Source organism: Schistocerca cancellata, unplaced genomic scaffold (genome assembly GCF_023864275.1).
Source record: "Schistocerca cancellata isolate TAMUIC-IGC-003103 unplaced genomic scaffold, iqSchCanc2.1 HiC_scaffold_1109, whole genome shotgun sequence".
Taxonomy (NCBI): Eukaryota; Metazoa; Arthropoda; class Insecta; order Orthoptera; family Acrididae; genus Schistocerca; species Schistocerca cancellata.
Window position 1 is genome coordinate 665,105 of NW_026047108.1, and position 23,379 is coordinate 688,483.

Sequence of the window (23,379 nt, forward strand, 5' to 3'; positions counted from 1 at the left end):
GCTACTTCTTGCTGTGTCCCATCGCAAGTTACATTCAAGCCCTTATGACGCTGATCAAACAAGAGAAGGCAAATCAGCTTCAATCGCTTAGTGCCATCTCAGTCGCTTGCAGAAGGTACCTCACCCTATGTGATACAATGGCGAGTTGTCGCTATTACCAAAGCGCCGACGACGACGACGACGACGACGACAATCGCGAGGGTTTTTATCAGGGGTAGGAAATACATCACAAGAACTAAGTATTTCACGTCGGCATTCTCCGGAGACTGCCAAAAGCAGCAGTTTCTGGTGCCCACTTTAATAGCACCATTCACACTATTCATTTGCGAGAGCATTTCTTAAATACCGCACCGATTCATAATTTTTTTATCCTTGACCGCTTTTTTCGTAAGGGCCACGGTGGGAGGGGCTGTTACAAAATTCATTTGCCTCCTGTGAGGATCGAACTGACGACCTTTGGTTTACTAGACCAGCGCTCTGCCACTGAGCTAAGGAGGCGCCTCCTAGCGCACTTTTCGGGTACTTTGTTCTTACAGACTAGTGAATCGGAGCCCTTCAGCTCGAAACGCACCGCATGAGCGACCATTATTTGCATTTAGTTAGCACAGCTGCTGCTTTCCTACACATCTCACACTATATCGATGTACAACTAAAATTCCAAAACAACACATTTATTTCATTTCAGAGTCACTTTCAGCTTCAAATACCGTTCCTCTGATATTCATACGAAGCTAGGCATCGTCGTAACCCGTTACGTTCATTACGCAAGGCTCACGAGAGGGGCGCATGTTGGATCCGCGTAGACACAAAATTTTGCGCCGCCCAGCGTGGGGCTCTAACCCACGACCCTGAGATTAAGAGTCTCATGCTCTACCGACTGAGCTAGCCGGGCTGCACGCAACGCGTTACGAGCCATACAATACTGATTTGACCTGCGACCATCTATTGAAGATTCTTTTGACTACAGCTTATTTCCTGTTGCCACAAATCAGCTACAATCCTATTCAATGAAAAATTGTCTCCGAAAGGCATCAAATCTGCTTGAAATGATACGTGGCTATCAGCACCATTATTCAACACACATGCTCGACAGTGCGCAGACGCCTGTGGCGTAGCCCTTGGCTCCTGAATCAGATGCAGTAGTTCCAACAAAAACTCTCCTGAACGGCACTGTGCCGAAAACTTCGCTACAGATCACCCTTGTCTAGCTTGTGCTTCTGGTAGACGCCGGTTTTGCAGCCAGGAAGCGGACAGCAGCAACTTCCAACTAGTTTTAGAGTACTCAAACAACACAGTAAAACAGCATGCATCTTTTGCAGAACAGGAAAAACTCGACCGTGACAGGATTCGAAGCTGCAATCTTCGGATCCGAAGTCCGACGCCTTGTCCATTAGGCCACACCTTCACTGGCGCAATATACTTCTCCACACACACCTCATTTTCGCCATTTGTACACTTGGCAGAATGAATTTCCCATCTTTGACGCAGTTCTCCATCTCAAATATCAGTACTAAAAGTACGACGCTACTTCTTGCTGTGTCCCATCGCAAGTTACATTCAAGCCCTTATGACGCTGATCAAACAAGAGAAGGCAAATCAGCTTCAATCGCTTAGTGCCATCTCAGTCGCTTGCAGAAGGTACCTCACCCTATGTGATACAATGGCGAGTTGTCGCTATTACCAAAGCGGCGGCGGCGCCGACGACAAGAACCAAGTATTTCACGTCGGCATTCTCCGGAGACTGCCAAAAGCAGCAGTTTCTGGTGCCCACTTTAATAGCACCATTCACACTATTCATTTGCGAGAGCATTTCTTAAATACCGCACCCATTCATAATTTTTTTATCCTTGACCGCTTTTTTCGAAAGGGCCACGGTGGGAGGGGCTGTTACAAAATTCATTTGCCTCCTGTGAGGATCGAACTGACGACCTCTGGTTTACTAGACCAGCGCTCTGCCACTGAGCTAAGGAGGCGCCTCCAAGCGCACTTTTCGGGTACTTTGTTCTTACAGACTAGTGAATCGGAGCCCTTCAGCTCGAAACGCACCGCATGAGCGACCATTATTTGCATTTAGTTAGCACAGCTGCTGCTTTCCTACACATCTCACACTATATCGATGTACAACTAAAATTCCAAAACAACACATTTATTTCATTTCAGAGTCACTTTCAGCTTCAAATACCGTTCCTCTGATATTCATACGAAGCTAGGCATCGTCGTAACCCGTTACGTTCATTACGCAAGGCTCACGAGAGGGGCGCATGTTGGATCCGCGTGGACACAAAATTTTGCGCCGCCCAGCGTGGGGCTCGAACCCACGACCCTGAGATTAAGAGTCTCATGCTCTACCGACTGAGCTAGCCGGGCTGCACGCAACGCGTTACGAGCCATACAATACTGATTTGACCTGCGACCATCTATTGAAGATTCTTTTGACTACAGCTTATTTCCTGTTGCCACGAATCAGCTACAATCCTATTCAATGAAAAATTGTCTCCGAAAGGCATCAAATCTGCTTGAAATGATACGTGGCTATCAGCACCATTATTCAACACACATGCTCGACAGTGCGCAGACGCCTGTGGCGTAGCCCTTGGCTCCTGAATCAGATGCAGTAGTTCCAACAAAAACTCTCCTGAACGGCACTGTGCCGAAAACTTCGCTACAGATCACCCTTGTCTTGCTTGTGCTTCTGGTAGACGCCGGTTTTGCAGCCAGGAAGCGGACAGCAGCAACTTCCAACTAGTTTTAGAGTACTCAAACAACACAGTAAAACAGCATGCATCTTTTGCAGAACAGGAAAAACTCGACCGTGACAGGATTCGAACCTGCAATCTTCGGATCCGAAGTCCGACGCCTTATCCATTAGGCCACACGGTCACTGGCGCAATATACTTCTCCACACACACTTCATTTTCGACATTTGTACACTTGGCAGAATGAATTTCCCATCTTTGACGCAGTTCTCCATCTCAAATTTCAGTACTAAAAGTACGACGCTACTTCTTGCTGTGTCCCATCGCAAGTTACATTCAAGCCCTTATGACGCTGATCAAACAAGAGAAGGCAAATCAGCTTCAATCGCTTAGTGCCATCTCAGTCGCTTGCAGAAGGTACCTCACCCTATGTGATACAATGGCGAGTTGTCGCTATTACCAAAGCGGCGGCGGCGCCGACGACGACGACGACGACGACGACGACGACGACAATCGCGAGGGTCTTTATCAGGGGTAGAAAATACATCACAAGAACTAAGTATTTCACGTCGGCATTCTCCGGAGACTGCCAAAAGCAGCAGTTTCTGGTGCCCACTTTAATAGCACCATTCACACTATTCATTTGCGAGAGCATTTCTTAAATACCGCACCCATTCATAATTTTTTTATCCTTGACCGCTTTTTTCGAAAGGGCCACGGTGGGAGGGGCTGTTACAAAATTCATTTGCCTCCTGTGAGGATCGAACTGACGACCTCTGGTTTACTAGACCAGCGCTCTGCCACTGAGCTAAGGAGGCGCCTCCTAGCGCACTTTTCGGGTACTTTGTTCTTACAGACTAGTGAATCGGAGCCCTTCAGCTCGAAACGCACTGCATGAGCGACCATTATTTGCATTTAGTTAGCACAGCTGCTGCTTTCCTACACATCTCACACTATATCGATGTACAACTAAAATTCCAAAACAACACATTTATTTCATTTCAGAGTCACTTTCAGCTTCAAATACCGTTCCTCTGATATTCATACGAAGCTAGGCATCGTCGTAACCCGTTACGTTCATTACGCAAGCCTCACGAGATGGGCGCATGTTGGATCCGCGTAGACACAAAATTTTGCGCCGCCCAGCGTGGGGCTCGAACCCACGACCCTGAGATTAAGAGTCTCATGCTCTACCGACTGAGCTAGCCGGGCTGCACGCAACGCGTTACGAGCCATACAATACTGATTTGACCTGCGACCATCTATTGAAGATTCTTTTGACTACAGCTTATTTCCTGCTGCCACAAATCAGCTACAATCCTATTCAATGAAAAATTGTCTCCGAAAGGCATCAAATCTGCTTGAAATGATACGTGGCTATCAGCACCATTATTCAACACACATGCTCGACAGTGCGCAGACGCCTGTGGCGTAGCCCTTGGCTCCTGAATCAGATGCAGTAGTTCCAACAAAAACTCTCCTGAACGGCACTGTGCCGAAAACTTCGCTACAGATCACCCTTGTCTTGCTTGTGCTTCTGGTAGACGCCGGTTTTGCAGCCAGGAAGCGGACAGCAGCAACTTCCAACTAGTTTTAGAGTACTCAAACAACACATAAAAGAGCATGCATCTTTTGCAGAACAGGAAGAACTCGACCGTGACAGGATTCGAACCTGCAATCTTCGGATCCGAAGTCCGACGCCTTATCCATTAGGCCACACGGTCACTGGCGCAATATACTTCTCCACACACACCTCATTTTCGCCATTTGTACACTTGGCAGAATGAATTTCCCATCTTTGACGCAGTTCTCCATCTCAAATTTCAGTACTAAAAGTACGACGCTACTTCTTGCTGTGTCCCATCGCAAGTTACATTCAAGCCCTTATGACGCTGATCAAACAAGAGAAGGCAAATCAGCTTCAATCGCTTAGTGCCATCTCAGTCGCTTGCAGAAGGTACCTCACCCTATGTGATACAATGGCGAGTTGTCGCTATTACCAAAGCGGCGGCGGCGCCGACGACGACGACGACGACGACGACGACAATCGCGAGGGTCTTTATCAGGGGTAGAAAATACATCACAAGAACTAAGTATTTCACGTCGGCATTCTCCGGAGACTGCCAAAAGCAGCAGTTTCTGGTGCCCACTTTAATAGCACCATTCACACTATTCATTTGCGAGAGCATTTCTTAAATACCGCACCCATTCATAATTTTTTTATCCTTGACAGCTTTTTTCGAAAGGGCCACGGTGGGAGGGGCTGTTACAAAATTCATTTGCCTCCTGTGAGGATCGAACTGACGACCTCTGGTTTACTAGACCAGCGCTCTGCCACTGAGCTAAGGAGGCGCCTCCAAGCGCACTTTTCGGGTACTTTGTTCTTACAGACTAGTGAATCGGAGCCCTTCAGCTCGAAACGCACCGCATGAGCGACCATTATTTGCATTTAGTTAGCACAGCTGCTGCTTTCCTACACATCTTTCACTATATCGATGTACAACTAAAATTCCAAAACAACACATTTATTTCATTTCAGAGTCACTTTCAGCTTCAAATACCGTTCCTCTGATATTCATACGAAGCTAGGCATCGTCGTAACCCATTACGTTCATTACGCAAGGCTCACGAGAGGGGCGCATGTTGGATCCGCGTAGACACAAAATTTTGCGCCGCCCAGCGTGGGGCTCGAACCCACGACCCTGAGATTAAGAGTCTCATGCTCTACCGACTGAGCTAGCCGGGCTGCACGCAACGCGTTACGAGCCATACAATACTGATTTGACCTGCGACCATCTATTGAAGATTCTTTTGACTACAGCTTATTTCCTGCTGCCACAAATCAGCTACAATCCTATTCAATGAAAAATTGTCTCCGAAAGGCATCAAATCTGCTTGAAATGATACGTGGCTATCAGCACCATTATTCAACACACATGCTCGACAGTGCGCAGACGCCTGTGGCGTAGCCCTTGGCTCCTGAATCAAATGCAGTAGTTCCAACAAAAACTCTCCTGAACGGCACTGTGCCGAAAACTTCGCTACAGATCACCCTTGTCTTGCTTGTGCTTCTGGTAGGCGCCGGTTTTGCAGCCAGGAAGCGGACAGCAGCAACTTCCAACTAGTTTTAGAGTACTCAAACAACACAGTAAAACAGCATGCATCTTTTGCAGAACAGGAAAAACTCGACCGTGACAGGATTCGAACCTGCAATCTTCGGATCCGAAGTCCGACGCCTTATCCATTAGGCCACACGGTCACTGGCGCAATATACTTCTCCACACACACCTCATTTTCGACATTTGTACACTTGGCAGAATGAATTTCCCATCTTTGACGCAGTTCTCCATCTCAAATTTCAGTACTAAAAGTACGACGCTACTTCTTGCTGTGTCCCATCGCAAGTTACATTCAAGCCCTTATGACGCTGATCAAACAAGAGAAGGCAAATCAGCTTCAATCGCTTAGTGCCATCTCAGTCGCTTGCAGAAGGTACCTCACCCTATGTGATACAATGGCGAGTTGTCGCTATTACCAAAGCGGCGGCGGCGCCGACGACGACGACGACGACGACGACAATCGCGAGGGTCTTTATCAGGGGTAGAAAATACATCACAAGAACTAAGTATTTCACGTCGGCATTCTCCGGAGACTGCCAAAAGCAGCAGTTTCTGGTGCCCACTTTAATAGCACCATTCACACTATTCATTTGCGAGAGCATTTCTTAAATACCGCACCCATTCATAATTTTTTTATCCTTGACAGCTTTTTTCGAAAGGGCCACGGTGGGAGGGGCTGTTACAAAATTCATTTGCCTCCTGTGAGGATCGAACTGACGACCTCTGGTTTACTAGACCAGCGCTCTGCCACTGAGCTAAGGAGGCGCCTCCAAGCGCACTTTTCGGGTACTTTGTTCTTACAGACTAGTGAATCGGAGCCCTTCAGCTCGAAACGCACCGCATGAGCGACCATTATTTGCATTTAGTTAGCACAGCTGCTGCTTTCCTACACATCTTTCACTATATCGATGTACAACTAAAATTCCAAAACAACACATTTATTTCATTTCAGAGTCACTTTCAGCTTCAAATACCGTTCCTCTGATATTCATACGAAGCTAGGCATCGTCGTAACCCATTACGTTCATTACGCAAGGCTCACGAGAGGGGCGCATGTTGGATCCGCGTAGACACAAAATTTTGCGCCGCCCAGCGTGGGGCTCGAACCCACGACCCTGAGATTAAGAGTCTCATGCTCTACCGACTGAGCTAGCCGGGCTGCACGCAACGCGTTACGAGCCATACAATACTGATTTGACCTGCGACCATCTATTGAAGATTCTTTTGACTACAGCTTATTTCCTGCTGCCACAAATCAGCTACAATCCTATTCAATGAAAAATTGTCTCCGAAAGGCATCAAATCTGCTTGAAATGATACGTGGCTATCAGCACCATTATTCAACACACATGCTCGACAGTGCGCAGACGCCTGTGGCGTAGCCCTTGGCTCCTGAATCAGATGCAGTAGTTCCAACAAAAACTCTCCTGAACGGCACTGTGCCGAAAACTTCGCTACCGATCACCCTTGTCTTGCTTGTGCTTCTGGTAGGCGCCGGTTTTGCAGCCAGGAAGCGGACAGCAGCAACTTCCAACTAGTTTTAGAGTACTCAAACAACACAGTAAAACAGCATGCATCTTTTGCAGAACAGGAAAAACTCGACCGTGACAGGATTCGAACCTGCAATCTTCGGATACGAAGTCCGACGCCTTATCCATTAGGCCACACGGTCACTGGCGCAATATACTTCTCCACACACACCTCATTTTCGACATTTGTACACTTGGCAGAATGAATTTCCCATCTTTGACGCAGTTCTCCATCTCAAATTTCAGTACTAAAAGTACGACGCTACTTCTTGCTGTGTCCCATCGCAAGTTACATTCAAGCCCTTATGACGCTGATCAAACAAGAGAAGGCAAATCAGCTTCAATCGCTTAGTGCCATCTCAGTCGCTTGCAGAAGGTACCTCACCCTATGTGATACAATGGCGAGTTGTCGCTATTACCAAAGCGGCGGCGGCGCCGACGACGACGACGACGACGACGACGACGACGACGACGACGACAATCGCGAGGGTCTTTATCAGGGGTAGAAAATACATCACAAGAACTAAGTATTTCACGTCGGCATTCTCCGGAGACTGCCAAAAGCAGCAGTTTCTGGTGCCCACTTTAATAGCACCATTCACACTATTCATTTGCGAGAGCATTTCTTAAATACCGCACCCATTCATAATTTTTTTATCCTTGACCGCTTTTTTCGAAAGGGCCACGGTGGGAGGGGCTGTTACAAAATTCATTTGCCTCCTGTGGGGATCGAACTGACGACCTCTGGTTTACTAGACCAGCGCTCTGCCACTGAGCTAAGGAGGCGCCTCCTAGCGCACTTTTCGGGTACTTTGTTCTTACAGACTAGTGAATCGGAGCCCTTCAGCTCGAAACGCACCGCATGAGCGACCATTATTTGCATTTAGTTAGCACAGCTGCTGCTTTCCTACACATCTCACACTATATCGATGTACAACTAAAATTCCAAAACAACACATTTATTTCATTTCAGAGTCACTTTCAGCTTCAAATACCGTTCCTCTGATATTCATACGAAGCTAGGCATCGTCGTAACCCGTTACGTTCATTACGCAAGGCTCACGAGAGGGGCGCATGTTGGATCCGCGTAGACACAAAATTTTGCGCCGCCCAGCGTGGGGCTCGAACCCACGACCCTGAGATTAAGAGTCTCATGCTCTACCGACTGAGCTAGCCGGGCTGCACCCAACGCGTTACGAGCCATACAATACTGATTTGACCTGCGACCATCTATTGAAGATTCTTTTGACTACAGCTTATTTCCTGCTGCCACAAATCAGCTACAATCCTATTCAATGAAAAATTGTCTCCGAAAGGCATCAAATCTGCTTGAAATGATACGTGGCTATCAGCACCATTATTCAACACACATGCTCGACAGTGCGCAGACGCCTGTGGCGTAGCCCTTGGCTCCTGAATCAGATGCAGTAGTTCCAACAAAAACTCTCCTGAACGGCACTGTGCCGAAAACTTCGCTACAGATCACCCTTGTCTTGCTTGTGCTTCTGGTAGACGCCGGTTTTGCAGCCAGGAAGCGGACAGCAGCAACTTCCAACTAGTTTTAGAGTACTCAAACAACACAGTAAAACAGCATGCATCTTTTGCAGAACAGGAAAAACTCGACCGTGACAGGATTCGAACCTGCAATCTTCGGATCCGAAGTCCGACGCCTTATCCATTAGGCCACACGGTCACTGGCGCAATATACTTCTCCACACACACCTCATTTTCGACATTTGTACACTTGGCAGAATGAATTTCCCATCTTTGACGCAGTTCTCCATCTCAAATTTCAGTACTAAAAGTACGACGCTACTTCTTGCTGTGTCCCATCGCAAGTTACATTCAAGCCCTTATGACGCTGATCAAACAAGAGAAGGCAAATCAGCTTCAATCGCTTAGTGCCATCTCAGTCGCTTGCAGAAGGTACCTCACCCTATGTGATACAATGGCGAGTTGTCGCTATTACCAAAGCGGCGGCGGCGCCGCCGCCGACGACGACGACGACGACGACGACACGACGACGACGACGACAATCGCGAGGGTCTTTATCAGGGGTAGAAAATACATCACAAGAACTAAGTATTTCACGTCGGCATTCTCCGGAGACTGCCAAAAGCAGCAGTTTCTGGTGCCCACTTTAATAGCACCATTCACACTATTCATTTGCGAGAGCATTTCTTAAATACCGCACCCATTCATAATTTTTTTATCCTTGACCGCTTTTTTCGAAAGGGCCACGGTGGGAGGGGCTGTTACAAAATTCATTTGCCTCCTGTGAGGATCGAACTGACGACCTCTGGTTTACTAGACCAGCGCTCTGCCACTGAGCTAAGGAGGCGCCTCCTAGCGCACTTTTCGGGTACTTTGTTCTTACAGACTAGTGAATCGGAGCCCTTCAGCTCGAAACGCACTGCATGAGCGACCATTATTTGCATTTAGTTAGCACAGCTGCTGCTTTCCTACACATCTCACACTATATCGATGTACAACTAAAATTCCAAAACAACACATTTATTTCATTTCAGAGTCACTTTCAGCTTCAAATACCGTTCCTCTGATATTCATACGAAGCTAGGCATCGTCGTAACCCGTTACGTTCATTACGCAAGGCTCACGAGATGGGCGCATGTTGGATCCGCGTAGACACAAAATTTTGCGCCGCCCAGCGTGGGGCTCGAACCCACGACCCTGAGATTAAGAGTCTCATGCTCTACCGACTGAGCTAGCCGGGCTGCACGCAACGCGTTACGAGCCATACAATACTGATTTGACCTGCGACCATCTATTGAAGATTCTTTTGACTACAGCTTATTTCCTGCTGCCACAAATCAGCTACAATCCTATTCAATGAAAAATTGTCTCCGAAAGGCATCAAATCTGCTTGAAATGATACGTGGCTATCAGCACCATTATTCAACACACATGCTCGACAGTGCGCAGACGCCTGTGGCGTAGCCCTTGGCTCCTGAATCAGATGCAGTAGTTCCAACAAAAACTCTCCTGAACGGCACTGTGCCGAAAACTTCGCTACAGATCACCCTTGTCTTGCTTGTGCTTCTGGTAGACGCCGGTTTTGCAGCCAGGAAGCGGACAGCAGCAACTTCCAACTAGTTTTAGAGTACTCAAACAACACATAAAAGAGCATGCATCTTTTGCAGAACAGGAAGAACTCGACCGTGACAGGATTCGAACCTGCAATCTTCGGATCCGAAGTCCGACGCCTTATCCATTAGGCCACACGGTCACTGGCGCAATATACTTCTCCACACACACCTCATTTTCGCCATTTGTACACTTGGCAGAATGAATTTCCCATCTTTGACGCAGTTCTCCATCTCAAATTTCAGTACTAAAAGTACGACGCTACTTCTTGCTGTGTCCCATCGCAAGTTACATTCAAGCCCTTATGACGCTGATCAAACAAGAGAAGGCAAATCAGCTTCAATCGCTTAGTGCCATCTCAGTCGCTTGCAGAAGGTACCTCACCCTATGTGATACAATGGCGAGTTGTCGCTATTACCAAAGCGGCGGCGGCGCCGACGACGACGACGACGACGACGACAATCGCGAGGGTCTTTATCAGGGGTAGAAAATACATCACAAGAACTAAGTATTTCACGTCGGCATTCTCCGGAGACTGCCAAAAGCAGCAGTTTCTGGTGCCCACTTTAATAGCACCATTCACACTATTCATTTGCGAGAGCATTTCTTAAATACCGCACCCATTCATAATTTTTTTATCCTTGACAGCTTTTTTCGAAAGGGCCACGGTGGGAGGGGCTGTTACAAAATTCATTTGCCTCCTGTGAGGATCGAACTGACGACCTCTGGTTTACTAGACCAGCGCTCTGCCACTGAGCTAAGGAGGCGCCTCCAAGCGCACTTTTCGGGTACTTTGTTCTTACAGACTAGTGAATCGGAGCCCTTCAGCTCGAAACGCACCGCATGAGCGACCATTATTTGCATTTAGTTAGCACAGCTGCTGCTTTCCTACACATCTTTCACTATATCGATGTACAACTAAAATTCCAAAACAACACATTTATTTCATTTCAGAGTCACTTTCAGCTTCAAATACCGTTCCTCTGATATTCATACGAAGCTAGGCATCGTCGTAACCCATTACGTTCATTACGCAAGGCTCACGAGAGGGGCGCATGTTGGATCCGCGTAGACACAAAATTTTGCGCCGCCCAGCGTGAGGCTCGAACCCACGACCCTGAGATTAAGAGTCTCATGCTCTACCGACTGAGCTAGCCGGGCTGCACGCAACGCGTTACGAGCCATACAATACTGATTTGACCTGCGACCATCTATTGAAGATTCTTTTGACTACAGCTTATTTCCTGCTGCCACAAATCAGCTACAATCCTATTCAATGAAAAATTGTCTCCGAAAGGCATCAAATCTGCTTGAAATGATACGTGGCTATCAGCACCATTATTCAACACACATGCTCGACAGTGCGCAGACGCCTGTGGCGTAGCCCTTGGCTCCTGAATCAGATGCAGTAGTTCCAACAAAAACTCTCCTGAACGGCACTGTGCCGAAAACTTCGCTACAGATCACCCTTGTCTTGCTTGTGCTTCTGGTAGACGCCGGTTTTGCAGCCAGGAAGCGGACAGCAGCAACTTCCAACTAGTTTTAGAGTACTCAAACAACACAGTAAAACAGCATGCATCTTTTGCAGAACAGGAAAAACTCGACCGTGACAGGATTCGAACCTGCAATCTTCGGATCCGAAGTCCGACGCCTTATCCATTAGGCCACACGGTCACTGGCGCAATATACTTCTCCACACACACCTCATTTTCGACATTTGTACACTTGGCAGAATGAATTTCCCATCTTTGACGCAGTTCTCCATCTCAAATTTCAGTACTAAAAGTACGACGCTACTTCTTGCTGTGCCCCATCGCAAGTTACATTCAAGCCCTTATGACGCTGATCAAACAAGAGAAGGCAAATCAGCTTCAATCGCTTAGTGCCATCTCAGTCGCTTGCAGAAGGTACCTCACCCTATGTGATACAATGGCGAGTTGTCGCTATTACCAAAGCGGCGGCGGCGCCGACGACGACGACGACGACGACGACGACGACGACGACAATCGCGAGGGTCTTTATCAGGGGTAGAAAATACATCACAAGAACTAAGTATTTCACGTCGGCATTCTCCGGAGACTGCCAAAAGCAGCAGTTTCTGGTGCCCACTTTAATAGCACCATTCACACTATTCATTTGCGAGAGCATTTCTTAAATACCGCACCCATTCATAATTTTTTTATCCTTGACCGCTTTTTTCGAAAGGGCCACGGTGGGAGGGGCTGTTACAAAATTCATTTGCCTCCTGTGAGGATCGAACTGACGACCTCTGGTTTACTAGACCAGCGCTCTGCCACTGAGCTAAGGAGGCGCCTCCTAGCGCACTTTTCGGGTACTTTGTTCTTACAGACTAGTGAATCGGAGCCCTTCAGCTCGAAACGCACCGCATGAGCGACCATTATTTGCATTTAGTTAGCACAGCTGCTGCTTTCCTACACATCTCACACTATATCGATGTACAACTAAAATTCCAAAACAACACATTTATTTCATTTCAGAGTCACTTTCAGCTTCAAATACCGTTCCTCTGATATTCATACGAAGCTAGGCATCGTCGTAACCCGTTACGTTCATTACGCAAGGCTCACGAGAGGGGCGCATGTTGGATCCGCGTAGACACAAAATTTTGCGCCGCCCAGCGTGGGGCTCGAACCCACGACCCTGAGATTAAGAGTCTCATGCTCTACCGACTGAGCTAGCCGGGCTGCACGCAACGCGTTACGAGCCATACAATACTGATTTGACCTGCGACCATCTATTGAAGATTCTTTTGACTACAGCTTATTTCCTGCTGCCACAAGTCAGCTACAATCCTATTCAATGAAAAATTGTCTCCGAAAGGCATCAAATCTGCTTGAAATGATACGTGGCTATCAGCACCATTATTTAACACACATGCTCGACAGTGCGCAGACGCCTGTGGCGTAGCCCTTGGCTCCTGAATCAGATGCAGTAGTTCCAACAAAAACTCTCCTGAACGGCACTGTGCCGAAAACTTCGCTACAGATCACCCTTGTCTTGCTTGTGCTTCTGGTAGACGCCGGTTTTGCAGCCAGGAAGCGGACAGCAGCAACTTCCAACTAGTTTTAGAGTACTCAAACAACACAGTAAAACAGCATGCATCTTTTGCAGAACAGGAAAAACTCGAACGTGACAGGATTCGAACCTGCAATCTTCGGATCCGAAGTCCGACGCCTTATCCATTAGGCCACACGGTCACTGGCGCAATATACTTCTCCACACACACCTCATTTTCGACATTTGTACACTTGGCAGAATGAATTTCCCATCTTTGACGCAGTTCTCCATCTCAAATTTCAGTACTAAAAGTACGACGCTACTTCTTGCTGTATCCCATCGCAAGTTACATTCAAGCCCTTATGACGCTGATCAAACAAGAGAAGGCAAATCAGCTTCAATCGCTTAGTGCCATCTCAGTCGCTTGCAGAAGGTACCTCACCCTATGTGATACAATGGCGAGTTGTCGCTATTACCAAAGCGGCGGCGGCGCCGACGACGACGACGACGACGACGACGACAATCGCGAGGGTTTTTATCAGGGGTAGAAAATACATCACAAGAACTAAGTATTTCACGTCGGCATTCTCCGGAGACTGCCAAAAGCAGCAGTTTCTGGTGCCCACTTTAATAGCACCATTCACACTATTCATTTGCGAGAGCATTTCTTAAATACCGCACCCATTCATAATTTTTTTATCCTTGACCGCTTTTTTCGAAAGGGCCACGGTGGGAGGGGCTGTTACAAAATTCATTTGCCTCCTGTGAGGATCGAACTCACGACCTCTGGTTTACTAGACCAGCGCTCTGCCACTGAGCTAAGGAGGCGCCTCCTAGCGCACTTTTCGGGTACTTTGTTCTTACAGACTAGTGAATCGGAGCCCTTCAGCTCGAAACGCACCGCATGAGCGACCATTATTTGCATTTAGTTAGCACAGCTGCTGCTTTCCTACACATCTCACACTATATCGATGTACAACTAAAATTCCAAAACAACACATTTATTTCATTTCAGAGTCACTTTCAGCTTCAAATACCGTTCCTCTGATATTCATACGAAGCTAGGCATCGTCGTAACCCGTTACGTTCATTACGCAAGGCTCACGAGAGGGGCGCATGTTGGATCCGCGTAGACACAAAATTTTGCGCCGCCCAGCGTGGGGCTCGAACCCACGACCCTGAGATTAAGAGTCTCATGCTCTACCGACTGAGCTAGCCGGGCTGCACGCAACGCGTTACGAGCCATACAATACTGATTTGACCTGCGACCATCTATTGAAGATTCTTTTGACTACAGCTTATTTCCTGCTGCCACAAATCAGCTACAATCCTATTCAATGAAAAATTGTCTCCGAAAGGCATCAAATCTGCTTGAAATGATACGTGGCTATCAGCACCATTATTCAACACACATGCTCGACAGTGCGCAGACGCCTGTGGCGTAGCCCTTGGCTCCTGAATCAGATGCAGTAGTTCCAACAAAAACTCTCCTGAACGGCACTGTGCCGAAAACTTCGCTACAGATCACCCTTGTCTTGCTTGTGCTTCTGGTAGACGCCGGTTTTGCAGCCAGGAAGCGGACAGCAGCAACTTCCAACTAGTTTTAGAGTACTCAAACAACACAGTAAAACAGCATGCATCTTTTGCAGAACAGGAAAAACTCGACCGTGACAGGATTCGAACCTGCAATCTTCGGATCCGAAGTCCGACGCCTTATCCATTAGGCCACACGGTCACTGGCGCAATATACTTCTCCACACACACCTCATTTTCGCCATTTGTACACTTGGCAGAATGAATTTCCCATCTTTGACGCAGTTCTCCATCTCAAATTTCAGTACTAAAAGTACGACGCTACTTCTTGCTGTGTCCCATCGCAAGTTACATTCAAGCCCTTATGACGCTGATCAAACAAGAGAAGGCAAATCAGCTTCAATCGCTTAGTGCCATCTCAGTCGCTTGCAGAAGGTACCTCACCCTATGTGATACAATGGCGAGTTGTCGCTATTACCAAAGCGGCGGCGGCGCCGACGACGACGACGACGACGACGACGACGACGACGACGACAATCGCGAGGGTCTTTATCAGGGGTAGAAAATACATCACAAGAACTAAGTATTTCACGTCGGCATTCTCCGGAGACTGCCAAAAGCAGCAGTTTCTGGTGCCCACTTTAATAGCACCATTCACACTATTCATTTGCGAGAGCATTTCTTAAATACCGCACCCATTCATAATTTTTTTATCCTTGACCGCTTTTTTCGAAAGGGCCACGGTGGGAGGGGCTGTTACAAAATTCATTTGCCTCCTGTGAGGATCGAACTGACGACCTCTGGTTTACTAGACCAGCGCTCTGCCACTGAGCTAAGGAGGCGCCTCCTAGCGCACTTTTCGGGTACTTTGTTCTTACAGACTAGTGAATCGGAGCCCTTCAGCTCGAAACGCACCGCATGAGCGACCATTATTTGCATTTAGTTAGCACAGCTGCTGCTTTCCTACACATCTCACACTATATCGATGTACAACTAAAATTCCAAAACAACACATTTATTTCATTTCAGAGTCACTTTCAGCTTCAAATACCGTTCCTCTGATATTCATACGAAGCTAGGCATCGTCGTAACCCGTTACGTTCATTACGCAAGGCTCACGAGAGGGGCGCATGTTGGATCCGCGTAGACACAAAATTTTGCGCCGCCCAGCGTGGGGCTCGAACCCACGACCCTGAGATTAAGAGTCTCATGCTCTACCGACTGAGCTAGCCGGGCTGCACGCAACGCGTTACGAGCCATACAATACTGATTTGACCTGCGACCATCTATTGAAGATTCTTTTGACTACAGCTTATTTCCTGCTGCCACAAGTCAGCTACAATCCTATTCAATGAAAAATTGTCTCCGAAAGGCATCAAATCTGCTTGAAATGATACGTGGCTATCAGCACCATTATTTAACACACATGCTCGACAGTGCGCAGACGCCTGTGGCGTAGCCCTTGGCTCCTGAATCAGATGCAGTAGTTCCAACAAAAACTCTCCTGAACGGCACTGTGCCGAAAACTTCGCTACAGATCACCCTTGTCTTGCTTGTGCTTCTGGTAGACGCCGGTTTTGCAGCCAGGAAGCGGACAGCAGCAACTTCCAACTAGTTTTAGAGTACTCAAACAACACAGTAAAACAGCATGCATCTTTTGCAGAACAGGAAAAACTCGACCGTGACAGGATTCGAACCTGCAATCTTCGGATCCGAAGTCCGACGCCTTATCCATTAGGCCACACGGTCACTGGCGCAATATACTGCTCCACACACACCTCATTTTCGACATTTGTACACTTGGCAGAATGAATTTCCCATCTTTGACGCAGTTCTCCATCTCAAATTTCAGTACTAAAAGTACGACGCTAATTCTTGCTGTGTCCCATCGCAAGTTACATTCAAGCCCTTATGACGCTGATCAAACAAGAGAAGGCAAATCAGCTTCAATCGCTTAGTGCCATCTCAGTCGCTTGCAGAAGGTACCTCACCCTATGTGATACAATGGCGAGTTGTCGCTATTACCAAAGCGGCGGCGGCGCCGACGACGACGACGACGACGACGACGACAATCGCGAGGGTTTTTATCAGGGGTAGAAAATACATCACAAGAACTAAGTATTTCACGTCGGCATTCTCCGGAGACTGCCAAAAGCAGCAGTTTCTGGTGCCCACTTTAATAGCACCATTCACACTATTCATTTGCGAGAGCATTTCTTAAATACCGCACCCATTCATAATTTTTTTATCCTTGACCGCTTTTTTCTAAAGGGCCACGGTGGGAGGGGCTGTTACAAAATTCATTTGCCTCCTGTGAGGATCGAACTCACGACCTCTGGTTTACTAGACCAGCGCTCTGCCACTGAGCTAAGGAGGCGCCTCCTAGCGCACTTTTCGGGTACTTTGTTCTTACAGACTAGTGAATCGGAGCCCTTCAGCTCGAAACGCACCGCATGAGCGACCATTATTTGCATTTAGTTAGCACAGCTGCTGCTTTCCTACACATCTCACACTATATCGATGTACAACTAAAATTCCAAAACAACACATTTATTTCATTTCAGAGTCACTTTCAGCTTCAAATACCGTTCCTCTGATATTCATACGAAGCTAGGCATCGTCGTAACCCGTTACGTTCATTACGCAAGGCTCACGAGAGGGGCGCATGTTGGATCCGCGTAGACACAAAATTTTGCGCCGCCCAGCGTGGGGCTCGAACCCACGACCCTGAGATTAAGAGTCTCATGCTCTACCGACTGAGCTAGCCGGGCTGCACGCAACGCGTTACGAGCCATACAATACTGATTTGACCTGCGACCATCTATTGAAGATTCTTTTGACTACAGCTTATTTCCTGCTGCCACAAATCAGCTACAATCCTATTCAATGAAAAATTGTCTCCGAAAGGCATCAAATCTGCTTGAAATGATACGTGGCTATCAGCACCATTATTCAACACACATGCTCGACAGTGCGCAGACGCCTGTGGCGTAGCCCTTGGCTCCTGAATCAGATGCAGTAGTTCCAACAAAAACTCTCCTGAACGGCACTGTGCCGAAAACTTCGCTACAGATCACCCTTGTCTTGCTTGTGCTTCTGGTAGACGCCGGTTTTGCAGCCAGGAAGCGGACAGCAGCAACTTCTAACTAGTTTTAGAGTACTCAAACAACACAGTAAAACAGCATGCATCTTTTGCAGAACAGGAAAAACTCGACCGTGACAGGATTCGAACCTGCAATCTTCGGATCCGAAGTCCGACGCCTTATCCATTAGGCCACACGGTCACTGGCGCAATATACTTCTCCACACACACCTCATTTTCGCCATTTGTACACTTGGCAGAATGAATTTCCCATCTTTGACGCAGTTCTCCATCTCAAATTTCAGTACTAAAAGTACGACGCTACTTCTTGCTGTGTCCCATCGCAAGTTACATTCAAGCCCTTATGACGCTGATCAAACAAGAGAAGGCAAATCAGCTTCAATCGCTTAGTGCCATCTCAGTCGCTTGCAGAAGGTACCTCACCCTATGTGATACAATGGCGAGTTGTCGCTATTACCAAAGCGGCGGCGGCGCCGACGACGTCGACGACGACGACGACGACGACGACGACGACAATCGCGAGGGTCTTTATCAGGGGTAGAAAATACATCACAAGAACTAAGTATTTCACGTCGGCATTCTCCGGAGACTGCCAAAAGCAGCAGTTTCTGGTGCCCACTTTAATAGCACCATTCACACTATTCATTTGCGAGAGCATTTCTTAAATACCGCACCCATTCATAATTTTTTTATCCTTGACCGCTTTTTTCGAAAGGGCCACGGTGGGAGGGGCTGTACAAAATTCATTTGCCTCCTGTAAGGATCGAACTGACGACCTCTGGTTTACTAGACCAGCGCTCTGCCAGTGAGCTAAGGAGGCGCCTCCAAGCGCACTTTTCGGGTACTTTGTTCTTACAGACTAGTGAATCGGAGCCCTTCAGCTCGAAACGCACCGCATGAGCGACCATTATTTGCATTTAGTTAGCACAGCTGCTGCTTTCCTACACATCTCACACTATATCGATGTACAACTAAAATTCCAAAACAACACATTTATTTCATTTCAGAGTCACTTTCAGCTTCAAATACCGTTCCTCTGATATTCATACGAAGCTAGGCATCGTCGTAACCCGTTACGTTCATTACGCAAGGCTCACGAGATGGGCGCATGTTGGATCCGCGTAGACACAAAATTTTGCGCCGCCCAGCGTGGGGCTCGAACCCACGACCCTGAGATTAAGAGTCTCATGCTCTACCGACTTTTTTTTTTTTTTTTTTATTCTGTCGCGCCGACCACTTTTTTTTTTTAACGCACAAGGGAACTTTTTTTTTTTTTTTTTTTTTTTTTTTTTTTTTTTTTTTTTTTTTAATTGAGCAAACGGAGAGTACATATATATATATACACAAAGAAAAAGTTCTTCAAGGTACCAGTGAAACATATACAATCGAGTGTTAGGTAAACAAATTATTAGAATAACATGAAATACAACAAAATAGAACATATCCTGTTTTCCTTTTTTTTTGTTTAAAAATTTGTATTGAACAAAATAAAAGTACATATATATTCACTATGCAAGAGTTCGTCAAGGTACCATTTAAAAATAAACAAATGACTGTTAGTTAAACAAAAAAATATTAAAAAAGAAAAACATTAAATACAACAAAATATAACATATTCTGTCTTCTTCCTTGTTTGTTTTTCTTTTTTTTTATTTGTGTTTGTTTTTGGTCGATGCATGAGAACGCGGATAAGGGTGGTGCATCATGTGACAGGTAGGCATGGTACACCCCAACTTTGAGGAGGGTCAAGGAAGACGCTGCGGAGATAACCGGCAAAAGTTTGTCGGTAAGATGGTTTTCGGGTGAGGGTGCTATACGCGGTCACAACTTTGTACCAGAAGTCAAGGACTGTATGCGGACCACTTCGAAAGAGATATTCTAAAGCCTGTCCTCGAAACCAGATTAGGGTATGGTGCTTAGCAAGAGGGTAGTGAAATGTCTGGGGCAACAACAGGAAATCCGGGGTTACCGTCGTTGGCGGGGCACGGAGGTAAAAGCCCACGATTCGTTGGATGAGGAGCCATACGGTTTGTTTCAGGGGGCACGTAAGACGGTGCTCGTCGGTGTCTTCCAGCTGACAGTCAGGGCAGAGTGGGGAGGTGGCCAGTCCTATGCGATAAAGTCGACTATTAGTCGGGAATTTTCCATAGACTAAAACATACCAGAGTGCAGACACAGACGACGGTAAAAAGGGTGCATGCACACACCCCCAAACCGTGCGCCAGTTAATGTCAGGATGCTGTAGCACCATGGGGTCGCAAGGGTTGGACAGCATAAACAAACGATAATAATCTTTTGTACGGGGAGGACGGGTGACTGGAAGATCGGCCCGAACGTAGCTGAGTTCTACGAAACAATTGGCGACGTAGTACAATAATGGAGAAATAGGTGCCACATTGATCGGTGGATCGAGAGAAGCTGGTCGGAGGATATCTAAGAGACTGCGTGTTAAGGACGGGACCGGCCCCTGCCAGTGCCGCAACAGAGTGTGGACAAAGAGTGCAGAAGAGCGTGCCCGCACGTTGACAAGTCCGAGGCCACCTTTTGCAGGAGGCAGTGTTAGAGTGTTGTAGCGGACTTTGAAAAGTGCCCCTGCTGACACGAAATATCCAAAGGCTGATTGGATGCGGCGGCCAAGGAGCAACGGCATTGGGAGGATCTGGGCGACGTGTACCAGTTTAGGGGCGACATAGATGTTGATATAGGACACACGTTGGAGTTGGTTTAAGTTACGGTGCACTTGACCGCGGACATGGTGCCGAATCGACTGCAAAATCCGCCGGTAAGCCAGGGATACTGTGCGGTGTGTGGAGCTCGTAAATTCGATACCCAAGTAACGAAGGGTGGCACTGACTGGGAGTGGGGTCGGCACCATAGCCGGGAGGCCGCGCCCAATGTGCATCATAGTCGATTTACGGACATTAAGAATGCTACCAGAAAGACGTCCATACTGGTGGATCCATTGGATGGCGTCATTGAGTTCCGTGGAGGAGCAGGTGAGAAAGAGGAGATCGTCCGCATAAGCCCTACAGTAAAAGGTGTGGTCACGCAAAGTGAGGCCCTGCAGTCTAGAGGTAAGTCCAGTGATGAGAGGCTCAAGTGCAATGGCATATAGTAAAGTAGACATAGGGCATCCTTGACGCACAGAGCGGCGTATAGGAATCGGTCCTACAAGCCTCCCATTGACTTGTACCATCGAGACCGCGGGAAGTAGTAACCGGCGAATGGCATCGACAAAAAGCAATGGGAACCCCATACGTGTCGCCACCATGAGGAGGAATGGGTGTCGAACGCGATCAAAGGCACTCGCGAAATCGACGGATACCAGTGCTGCACGAAGGCGACAAACCGACGCCAGTGCAATGAGGTCACGGCATTCCCCTAGGGCTGTTTGTAAGGTGGCCCCACAACCACGTGCAGTCTGCTCAGGTGAAAGGACCGTAGGTAAGACGGTGCGTATGCGCGCTGCTAAGAGGCGTGCATAGATTTTATAGTCTGCATTCAGTAGTGTAAGGGGGCGATATGCAGAGACATGAGACCCTCCCTTCGGTTTAGGCACAGGTAGAAGAATGCCAGTGACGAATTCAGGTGGAATTGGGAAGGACGGAGTAAAGAGTTCCTGAATCATTTCCGTCCAGCGAGGAAGCATTAACGTGGTGAACGCCCGGTAAAACTCCACCGGGAGACCATCTGGTCCGGGTGATTTGTTCTTGGCCCCTTTGTTGATCGCATCTACCACCTCTTCTGCGGTGATTACAGACATCATGGACGTTGACTCCGCTACGGTGAGGGTCCGAGCAGGGGAAGGACGGAGATCATCAGGAATGGGCGTCGCCATCGGTTCATCGTCATAAAATTGGCGATAATGTTCAGCAAAGGCGGACACGACTGCCGCCTGTGTTGTGTGGTGAACACCATCGGAGGTCGTGATGTTGGGGACGAAAAGCCGACGTCGACGACTATGGTCGGATGCGGCATGGATTGTGGATGGGGTTTCGTCGTGGAGGAGGTCTTGTCGTCGGGAACGCACCACGACACCATGCAGTCGTGCACGTTGAAGAGAGAGGAGACGAGCTTTAGTACGTTGTCGTTCCCTGTGGGTGTCAAGTGATGGAGGGAGCGCATCGAGCTCACGGAGGACGGCGTAGTGAAAATTTGTGGTGTCTCGATGCCATGCTGCTGCTTCCTTGCCACATTGTATGAAGGCCTTTCTGATCGCAGGTTTGGCACATTTGAGCCACCAATGGAACGTGGATGTATACTGCGGAAGGCGTCTTTCGCAAGACGCCCATGTAGTGGCAATACATTGTCGGCAGTGTGGATCATTAAGGAGGGAGGTATTAAGTTTCCAGTAACCTCTGCTGCGCCACACTGACTGAGGTGGCAGAGCCAGGGAGCAAATGACGGCGCAATGGTCCGAAAATGCAAGGGGCCATCGTTCAGCTTGGGCGACTTCATTGCCGAGGTGAGCAGAGACATAAAACCGGTCCAGTCTGCTCGCAGAATGTGCTGTATAATGGGTAAAACCGGGGGTATTGCCATGAATTTTCTCCCAAACGTCCACTAGATGAAAATCTTCGATTAAGGTGAGCAGCGCCGGGCATGGTGAATAACCAGGCACTTGGTCCTGCGGATGGAGGACACAGTTGAAATCGCCTCCCATGATAAGGCGATCATAGCGTCCAGAAAACAGGGGCGCCACGTCATGTCCGAAGAAAGTGGACCGCTGCCGACGGTTCGTGGAGCCAGACGGAGCGTAGATATTGATGACGCGCGTGTCGAAGATGGTAACAGCCATGCCTCTTCCACAGGGAAGGATTGTCGTGTCCGTGAGTGGGATTCCTTCGCGTATGTAGAAAGCCACTCCACGCCCTGATTGATCACATGTGGACGTGTATGAGTCGTAGCCGTAGACTGGTGGTAGAGTGGCAACGCGTACTTCCTGAAGAAGGGCGACGTCGACGTCGGAGGCCCGAAGCATGTCACATAGGAGTTGCAGCTTGGGTGCAGTGCCGATCATGTTGATGTTCAGTGTGGCAAACCGGTATGTTTGTTTCAGTGGTGGTGGACGCGCATCTACCATCACCAAGGGAAGTAAGAGGAGGGCACCGACCGGAAGTCCCGTCCCATCAGCTGCAATGCCTCGCTTTTGATGTTAACAGGCAGCCTCGTCCGGCGGAGGTAACTCATCCGGAGGAGGGGGCGTACCTTCCTCAATGTCGTCGGCCCATGCTCCTGTGCCGTGGGTCTGTCCAATGTCCATGGGAATTGCGTCG

General features: G+C 48.0%; 36 non-coding genes across 36 annotated transcripts; all 36 read right to left on the bottom strand.

Moving 5' to 3' along the window:
• Positions 1-426: 426 nt before the first annotated feature.
• On the bottom strand, positions 427-498 carry Trnat-agu (transfer RNA threonine (anticodon AGU)). Its single transcript has one exon. It is a non-coding gene; the product is annotated as a tRNA-Thr (tRNA).
• A 321-nt stretch (positions 499-819) lies between these two features.
• Trnak-cuu (transfer RNA lysine (anticodon CUU)) lies at positions 820-892 on the bottom strand. The gene has a single exon. It is a non-coding gene; the product is annotated as a tRNA-Lys (tRNA).
• A 1,009-nt stretch (positions 893-1,901) lies between these two features.
• On the bottom strand, positions 1,902-1,973 carry Trnat-agu (transfer RNA threonine (anticodon AGU)). The gene has a single exon. It is a non-coding gene; the product is annotated as a tRNA-Thr (tRNA).
• Positions 1,974-2,294: 321 nt separating this feature from the next.
• On the bottom strand, positions 2,295-2,367 carry Trnak-cuu (transfer RNA lysine (anticodon CUU)). The gene has a single exon. It is a non-coding gene; the product is annotated as a tRNA-Lys (tRNA).
• A 440-nt stretch (positions 2,368-2,807) lies between these two features.
• On the bottom strand, positions 2,808-2,880 carry Trnar-ucg (transfer RNA arginine (anticodon UCG)). The gene has a single exon. It is a non-coding gene; the product is annotated as a tRNA-Arg (tRNA).
• Positions 2,881-3,442: 562 nt separating this feature from the next.
• Positions 3,443-3,514, bottom strand: Trnat-agu (transfer RNA threonine (anticodon AGU)). Its single transcript has one exon. It is a non-coding gene; the product is annotated as a tRNA-Thr (tRNA).
• Positions 3,515-3,835: 321 nt separating this feature from the next.
• Trnak-cuu (transfer RNA lysine (anticodon CUU)) lies at positions 3,836-3,908 on the bottom strand. The gene has a single exon. It is a non-coding gene; the product is annotated as a tRNA-Lys (tRNA).
• A 439-nt stretch (positions 3,909-4,347) lies between these two features.
• On the bottom strand, positions 4,348-4,420 carry Trnar-ucg (transfer RNA arginine (anticodon UCG)). Its single transcript has one exon. It is a non-coding gene; the product is annotated as a tRNA-Arg (tRNA).
• Positions 4,421-4,976: 556 nt separating this feature from the next.
• Positions 4,977-5,048, bottom strand: Trnat-agu (transfer RNA threonine (anticodon AGU)). The gene has a single exon. It is a non-coding gene; the product is annotated as a tRNA-Thr (tRNA).
• Positions 5,049-5,369: 321 nt separating this feature from the next.
• On the bottom strand, positions 5,370-5,442 carry Trnak-cuu (transfer RNA lysine (anticodon CUU)). Its single transcript has one exon. It is a non-coding gene; the product is annotated as a tRNA-Lys (tRNA).
• A 440-nt stretch (positions 5,443-5,882) lies between these two features.
• Trnar-ucg (transfer RNA arginine (anticodon UCG)) lies at positions 5,883-5,955 on the bottom strand. The gene has a single exon. It is a non-coding gene; the product is annotated as a tRNA-Arg (tRNA).
• Positions 5,956-6,508: 553 nt separating this feature from the next.
• On the bottom strand, positions 6,509-6,580 carry Trnat-agu (transfer RNA threonine (anticodon AGU)). The gene has a single exon. It is a non-coding gene; the product is annotated as a tRNA-Thr (tRNA).
• Positions 6,581-6,901: 321 nt separating this feature from the next.
• On the bottom strand, positions 6,902-6,974 carry Trnak-cuu (transfer RNA lysine (anticodon CUU)). Its single transcript has one exon. It is a non-coding gene; the product is annotated as a tRNA-Lys (tRNA).
• A 440-nt stretch (positions 6,975-7,414) lies between these two features.
• Trnar-ucg (transfer RNA arginine (anticodon UCG)) lies at positions 7,415-7,487 on the bottom strand. Its single transcript has one exon. It is a non-coding gene; the product is annotated as a tRNA-Arg (tRNA).
• A 571-nt stretch (positions 7,488-8,058) lies between these two features.
• Positions 8,059-8,130, bottom strand: Trnat-agu (transfer RNA threonine (anticodon AGU)). The gene has a single exon. It is a non-coding gene; the product is annotated as a tRNA-Thr (tRNA).
• A 321-nt stretch (positions 8,131-8,451) lies between these two features.
• Trnak-cuu (transfer RNA lysine (anticodon CUU)) lies at positions 8,452-8,524 on the bottom strand. Its single transcript has one exon. It is a non-coding gene; the product is annotated as a tRNA-Lys (tRNA).
• A 440-nt stretch (positions 8,525-8,964) lies between these two features.
• On the bottom strand, positions 8,965-9,037 carry Trnar-ucg (transfer RNA arginine (anticodon UCG)). The gene has a single exon. It is a non-coding gene; the product is annotated as a tRNA-Arg (tRNA).
• Positions 9,038-9,613: 576 nt separating this feature from the next.
• Trnat-agu (transfer RNA threonine (anticodon AGU)) lies at positions 9,614-9,685 on the bottom strand. The gene has a single exon. It is a non-coding gene; the product is annotated as a tRNA-Thr (tRNA).
• Positions 9,686-10,006: 321 nt separating this feature from the next.
• Positions 10,007-10,079, bottom strand: Trnak-cuu (transfer RNA lysine (anticodon CUU)). The gene has a single exon. It is a non-coding gene; the product is annotated as a tRNA-Lys (tRNA).
• A 439-nt stretch (positions 10,080-10,518) lies between these two features.
• On the bottom strand, positions 10,519-10,591 carry Trnar-ucg (transfer RNA arginine (anticodon UCG)). Its single transcript has one exon. It is a non-coding gene; the product is annotated as a tRNA-Arg (tRNA).
• Positions 10,592-11,144: 553 nt separating this feature from the next.
• Trnat-agu (transfer RNA threonine (anticodon AGU)) lies at positions 11,145-11,216 on the bottom strand. The gene has a single exon. It is a non-coding gene; the product is annotated as a tRNA-Thr (tRNA).
• A 321-nt stretch (positions 11,217-11,537) lies between these two features.
• Trnak-cuu (transfer RNA lysine (anticodon CUU)) lies at positions 11,538-11,610 on the bottom strand. The gene has a single exon. It is a non-coding gene; the product is annotated as a tRNA-Lys (tRNA).
• Positions 11,611-12,050: 440 nt separating this feature from the next.
• On the bottom strand, positions 12,051-12,123 carry Trnar-ucg (transfer RNA arginine (anticodon UCG)). The gene has a single exon. It is a non-coding gene; the product is annotated as a tRNA-Arg (tRNA).
• A 565-nt stretch (positions 12,124-12,688) lies between these two features.
• Trnat-agu (transfer RNA threonine (anticodon AGU)) lies at positions 12,689-12,760 on the bottom strand. The gene has a single exon. It is a non-coding gene; the product is annotated as a tRNA-Thr (tRNA).
• Positions 12,761-13,081: 321 nt separating this feature from the next.
• Trnak-cuu (transfer RNA lysine (anticodon CUU)) lies at positions 13,082-13,154 on the bottom strand. Its single transcript has one exon. It is a non-coding gene; the product is annotated as a tRNA-Lys (tRNA).
• Positions 13,155-13,594: 440 nt separating this feature from the next.
• On the bottom strand, positions 13,595-13,667 carry Trnar-ucg (transfer RNA arginine (anticodon UCG)). The gene has a single exon. It is a non-coding gene; the product is annotated as a tRNA-Arg (tRNA).
• A 556-nt stretch (positions 13,668-14,223) lies between these two features.
• Positions 14,224-14,295, bottom strand: Trnat-agu (transfer RNA threonine (anticodon AGU)). Its single transcript has one exon. It is a non-coding gene; the product is annotated as a tRNA-Thr (tRNA).
• Positions 14,296-14,616: 321 nt separating this feature from the next.
• On the bottom strand, positions 14,617-14,689 carry Trnak-cuu (transfer RNA lysine (anticodon CUU)). The gene has a single exon. It is a non-coding gene; the product is annotated as a tRNA-Lys (tRNA).
• Positions 14,690-15,129: 440 nt separating this feature from the next.
• Positions 15,130-15,202, bottom strand: Trnar-ucg (transfer RNA arginine (anticodon UCG)). Its single transcript has one exon. It is a non-coding gene; the product is annotated as a tRNA-Arg (tRNA).
• A 568-nt stretch (positions 15,203-15,770) lies between these two features.
• Trnat-agu (transfer RNA threonine (anticodon AGU)) lies at positions 15,771-15,842 on the bottom strand. The gene has a single exon. It is a non-coding gene; the product is annotated as a tRNA-Thr (tRNA).
• Positions 15,843-16,163: 321 nt separating this feature from the next.
• Positions 16,164-16,236, bottom strand: Trnak-cuu (transfer RNA lysine (anticodon CUU)). The gene has a single exon. It is a non-coding gene; the product is annotated as a tRNA-Lys (tRNA).
• Positions 16,237-16,676: 440 nt separating this feature from the next.
• On the bottom strand, positions 16,677-16,749 carry Trnar-ucg (transfer RNA arginine (anticodon UCG)). Its single transcript has one exon. It is a non-coding gene; the product is annotated as a tRNA-Arg (tRNA).
• A 556-nt stretch (positions 16,750-17,305) lies between these two features.
• Trnat-agu (transfer RNA threonine (anticodon AGU)) lies at positions 17,306-17,377 on the bottom strand. The gene has a single exon. It is a non-coding gene; the product is annotated as a tRNA-Thr (tRNA).
• A 321-nt stretch (positions 17,378-17,698) lies between these two features.
• Positions 17,699-17,771, bottom strand: Trnak-cuu (transfer RNA lysine (anticodon CUU)). Its single transcript has one exon. It is a non-coding gene; the product is annotated as a tRNA-Lys (tRNA).
• A 440-nt stretch (positions 17,772-18,211) lies between these two features.
• Positions 18,212-18,284, bottom strand: Trnar-ucg (transfer RNA arginine (anticodon UCG)). Its single transcript has one exon. It is a non-coding gene; the product is annotated as a tRNA-Arg (tRNA).
• A 567-nt stretch (positions 18,285-18,851) lies between these two features.
• On the bottom strand, positions 18,852-18,923 carry Trnat-agu (transfer RNA threonine (anticodon AGU)). The gene has a single exon. It is a non-coding gene; the product is annotated as a tRNA-Thr (tRNA).
• Positions 18,924-23,379: the final 4,456 nt, after the last annotated feature.